A 6000-nucleotide genomic window follows, 5' to 3' on the forward strand; every position below is an offset into this window, starting at 1 on the left:
TGATTTTTCTCAAAATACAGACAAAGCCTTTTTACAAAATGCAATACCTATTCCTATTAAAAGCTCTAGAAAGCAAAGGTATGAATGGAGACTTTCTTAAAATTATAGGCAGTATCTATCTAAAACCAGTAACAATTATTATCTATAATGGAGATAAAATTGAAGTTTTACCAATAAGATCAGGGGATAAGCAAGGATGTCCATTATATCCACTATTATGCAATATTATACTAGAAAAACTAGCTATAACAGTGAGAAGGAAAAAAAAATTGGATTAATAAAAACAGGCAAAAAGGAAACACATTTATAATTCTTTTGAGCTGATATAATGGTATTTTGGAAAAAACTCTAGAAAATCAACTCCCCCCAATGTTTTGAAACAATAACTTTAGAAAAGTAGCATAATATAAAATAAACCCACATAAATCATTGGCAATTTTGTGTTCTACCAATAAAAGTCACCAGGGAGAGATAAAAAGAGAAATTCAATTTAAAGCCACTGCAGATAATATATCCTTAGGAGTTTACCTGCCAAGACAAACCTAAGAACTATATGAACACAGTCACAAAACACTTTTCACACAAATAAAGACAGATATAATCAATTGGAAAAATATTAATTGCTCATGGGTAAGCTGAGCCAATACAATAAAAACATCAATTCTACCTAATTAATTTACGTTAGTGTCAAGTCATTCAAACTACCAGAGTTTTTTATAGATATGAAAAAAATAACTAAATTCAACTTGAAAAACAAAAGAAAAAGAATTTCAAATGGGTGTATATATAGATATATAGATAAAGATATAGATGCATATGTATATAAAAGTGAAGTAATGTGGCTTAGCAGTTTTAAATTTCAAATTATTTTACAGAATAGTCATCAAAATAGTCTAGTACTGGCTAAGAAATTCAGTGGCAGATTAGTAGAATAAATTAGGTACACAACACACAGTGGTGAAAGACCACAGTAATCTAGACTTTGATAAACCCAAAGATCCAAACTTTTGGTATAAGAAATTACCACAGATAAAAATTGCTGAGAAAACTGTACATCAGTTTGAAAGAAACTAGACATTGAAAAATGTTTCACTTTATGTAACAACAAAGGTTAAAATGGATAAATGATTTAGATATAAAGGGAGATATAACTAGACTAGAAAACCATAAAAATTTGTAACATCAAATCTATGTATTATGAAAAAGTTTACGTCCAAACACAAGATAGAAAACCTCATGGGAAGTAAAATACATAATTTTGATAGCATGCAATTTAAAAGGTTTTGCACAAATAAAAATAATCTAGTAGAAATTAGAATAAGATGGGAAACTGGCAAAAAATGTTTTTTCCTGATAAAGACATCATTTCTCAAATATATTAGGAATGGATAGAGGATGTATCAGATATTAAACTGATAAGAACAGATACTACACTTTATCTTAGCCAAAAGGCCGAGAAGTGATGGAGTCAAGTTTATAAGAATGGTAGCCATTCCCTAGTTGATAAATGCTCAAAGGATATAAACAGGCAATTTTTCAGAAAAAACAGATCAAAGCTATATACACTCACTTGAAAAAAAAAATTTATCTAAATGACTACTGTTTAGTGAAATACAAATTGAAACAATGACAATACCATGACAGAAAAGTACAATTATAAAATTGCAAGCGAAGATGTGGCGGAAATGGGACACTGATGCACTTTTGGTAGAATTATAAATTGGTCAATCCATTTTGCAGAACAATTTGAAACTACATGCAAAGGACTATCAGACTGTGGGTTCCCTTTGTCTTATCAATATCATTACTCATATTTATAGCAGTGTTGTTGTGGCAAAACTTGGAAAAAGAGTGAATGTGTGGAAATGGGAGACAAGCTGTGGTATATGATTGTGTGGAATAATATTGTGCCACAAAAATGACAGAGGAACATTTCAGAAAAAAAGCCTGGAAAGAAATATGAATGTATATAAAAAGAAGTGAACTGAACCAGGGCAACATTCTATACAACAGCAATATAACAAGGATTGCCATCTATGAAAGACTAAGTTACTGTGATAGAGACAATATTCCAAGACAATTTCAAATGACCTATTATAAAAAAAAAGGCTATCCACCTCTGGAGAGAGAGAGAACTGATGAACTTTGAAGATAGATTGAAACATTCTTTTTTCTTTATTTTTTCTCTTGCAAAATGACTAATATGAAAATGTTTTGTATGACTTCACATGTAAATTTGTTACAATAATGTATTGTTTGTCTTTTTATAGAGTAGCAGTTAATTGTGGAGAGGAAGGAATTGAATTTGAAACATTTTTGAAAATCATTGTTGATTTTTTGGGGGGTGGGGCAATGAGGGTTAAGTGACTTGCCCAGGGTCACACAGCTAGTAAGTGTCAACTGTCTGAGGCCGGATTTGAACTCAGATCCTCCTGACTCCAGGAGTGGTGCTTTATCCACTGCACCACCTAGCTGCCCCTGATTGTTGATTTTTACATGTAATTGGGAAATATTTAATGAAATAAGTAAGTATTTTTAAAAACAGGATACTAGCAGGCTAATGACTTATTCTAGGACCATATTTCTCAGATTTTTGTCAAAAGGATACCACAAAATAAATAATTTTATGCATCTGCTTTGTATCAGACACTGTGATTTGCAGTTTACAAATATCTCATTTGATGGTCACAACTCTGTGACATAGGTGCTATTATATTCATTTTATAGTTGAGGAAATTGAGCCAAACTTAGTTTAAGGGGCTTTCCCAATATTACATAGCTAGTGTTTGAAGGAAGATTTTAAATTAATCCTGATTCCAAATCCAGTGTTCTATCCTAGTTTGTGAGTGGGAAAAGGGAGAGAAAAGAATGAGATAAAGGAAAAAAAAATAACAACTTCAAAGCCAAATTTCATATGCCTCAAATTTTTCAAAGTCTTTTACACATAAAACGTCATTTTAAGTGGATAGAGCACCGGCCCTGGATTCAGGAGTACCTGAGTTCAAATCTGGCCTCAGACACTTAACATTCACTAGCTGTGTGATCCTGGGCAAGTCACTTAACCCCAATTGCCTCACAAAAAAAACCAAAACAAACAAAGAAACAAAAAGTCATTTTAGCTTTCAAAAAGTCCTGTGAAGTACACACTACAAATGTTGTTTCCCCTTTATTGAAGAGAAGAGTGAGGCTCCAAAATTTTAAGTGACTTACCCTTGATTACTCAACATTTAAAGGTTCAAAACAATATTAGAGCCTAGGTCTTTCTGACTCAAACTTCAATATTCTTATGAATATTTTGGGCTTCCTGAAGACCTAACCATCATATGTATAATTTCATACGTTTTTGTGATAAAATTCCTTCCAAACAACCCTGCCCCAAAAGAGCCGAACTATGAACTTTGATAAGGTATCTCATTTGTTGTTGGAGGCTTCCTGGGTGCATTAACCATCAGACACAAAATTAATATGTAACACTTGATATTTAATATGAGCTTTTTTTTTTTTACTATTGAAAGTACTTAGTGCATAAACTTGACTTCAAATATTGACCTGCTGGTTGGCTAGGTTGATGTAAATTTACATATATTCTAGTCATAAATTATTCAATCACCCAACACTCTTTGATGTGGTTACAATTATCAGTCCCTCAATTCAGAAGACTGCATCATATTTTCTCTGAGAATGCTTGTGATTCTTTAATCTGTATGACCCTAAATCTCTGAATAATATTTAAAATATCAAAATGAACTTTTTGGTAAAATAATTAACTACACAGAACAGCAGTTTATAGGTAAGCCCACCCATAACATTTAAGAAATATTAAGTCTAGAGAATAGATGAGAGTACATGTAATTCATTCCTTTTTTATAACAAAAAGTCAATCATTGAATATAATAAAAAAGATCATGGTAAAGTAATTTTAAACTAATACTACTGCTGAAAGTTGTGTTGACTCAGCATCCCATTATTCTCAGCCCTTCTTTTCAATCAGTTTGGGGGAAGGCTCTGATGATGAATGATACTCCAAGTCTGTAGCATTTTGTATCACTTGCTCGTTGTCATGTCGCCCTATGTGCAAATTATCACATTCTTACTACCTTGTGGAGAAACAGAGATCCAAGGGCCCAAATCATTCATTCATTCATTCATTCATTCATTCATTCATTCATTCATTCATTCATTCATATGTTTGTTTGTTTGTTGTGCTAAGGTAGACCCATCTTGTTTGGCTTAAAGTTTCTTATAAAATTTGCCTCACCTTGAAGCTATTCCTCATCTTCAGTGGTCCTCAAACATATTGCTACCTTGACATATTTATAATAAAATTATTTTTAATGCTCTTTGTCATGACTTTTGCCTCATTAATCAGGGTGAGAACCTAAATGGAGAATTTTTCCTTTCAATACTACCTTGAAACAAGTGTTAAACTAAGATCAATTTCAATATTTTTTCGAACTCTTACCCTTAACCACTTTCAGTAAAGGGATATTTCTATAGTTTAGCCAAGAGGTGATGAGAGCTTACACTAGGGTAGTGGCAACATGAGAAGGGAAAGGAGTGACATGAAGGTAGAATTGGTGAGACTTGAATATTGATTTCTGTGGGTGGGAAGTGAAAAAATAGAACTGTGAAAGATTACTTTTAGGGAGGAAATCTAGGCAAATAAGAGAATTACATGCTTCTGAAGAGAAATAGAATATTTTAGTAAATAGAATCTATTAACAGAATCTATTTTAGAAATAGAATGTTGTAGGGAAAAATGGGTTTGGGACTTGGGGGGAAAGATCATTCATGCTTGGGACATGTTGAATTTGAGGTATTTTTTGGACGTTACCATATTACAGTTGATAATGTAAGGTTCAGGAAAGGGATTATGGATGAATTTAGATATTTGAGCACTTGAGTTGTCAATTGGCTGAGTACAAAGAACTGAAAAACCTCAGCCAGGATGATTGTCTAGGTCTTGTTGTCCTTTTTCCCCTTGTGCTAGAGAGATAAACAATGGAGTATCCAAGGTCTTTATGTGGCCCATAAATTTGGACCTCATTTCCTTCATCTAATTGTGTTTGTTTTGTCCTTTTTTAAGTGAATGAGAATAAGAGTAGCTACAATATTGTGAATTTTCAAATGAGGAAAAAAAGGCATCAAGAGATATGGAAGTGGAATATATTCTAATTTTTTACCAGGAGCCGTATGATGAGGAGCAAAGTGCCTAGAGGCTACACCATGCCAACAGTACCAGAGATGCAGACTCAGCCATCCATTAGACATGACACATTTGGAAGTGAACATAGTAGGGGCAAATGTTATATAGAAACTGTTAAATCTGAAATCATCCTCCTCAGTGACCATAAAAAATAATATATCTACACATTTTATTTGGAAATACTTGTACTTTTGTTCTTACTATATGTTAGAAGAATAGAGGACAGCTAGGTGGCACAGTGGATAAAGCACTGGGTCCAGATTCAGGAGGAACTGAGTTCAAATCTGGACTCAGACACTTGACACTTATTAGTTGTGTGACCCTGAGCATGTCACATAACCTTCATTGCCCTGCAAAAAAAAGTATATATTCTTTTGCAAAGATAACTGATGCTACCTAGGTCTACTTCATACGTAGCCAGCCTTTGATCTGAAAAGGCTTGTGTTCTATGGTGTAGTAAGATGGCTTCTACTTCATGGGGATATTGTATTGTAAGAGGATTACCTAGGACCAAGTAAGAGGCATTTTCTATGAAAAGGGATGTAGCCACCACTGCCCTGAGGCAGGGTGACACCCCAGAGGCCACAGAATCTAGTTGCCTGGAATAATAAGCTATTGGATGCTGGACAGGTCCTACTGATTGAGTCAGGACCCCAGAAGCCACTCCCTTCTGTTCATGCACAAAAAGAATAAAAGGCTTGCTGTAATCTGGGAGTCCTAGTGCAGGTAGTGATAACAATGCCCATTTCAATTATGTTATAGCTGAGAGATGCTGGAAATCCAGCTGTAAAGGT

At 33.7% G+C, this 6000-nt stretch overlaps 1 pseudogene; it reads right to left on the minus strand.

Annotated features, from left to right (window-relative positions):
- Positions 1-1338: 1338 nt before the first annotated feature.
- On the minus strand, positions 1339-1464 carry LOC122730282 (annotated as a pseudogene).
- Between the last annotated feature and the right edge of the window lie 4536 nt (positions 1465-6000).

Source organism: Dromiciops gliroides, chromosome 5 (assembly GCF_019393635.1).
Source record: "Dromiciops gliroides isolate mDroGli1 chromosome 5, mDroGli1.pri, whole genome shotgun sequence".
In the NCBI taxonomy this organism is placed as follows: domain Eukaryota; kingdom Metazoa; phylum Chordata; class Mammalia; order Microbiotheria; family Microbiotheriidae; genus Dromiciops; species Dromiciops gliroides.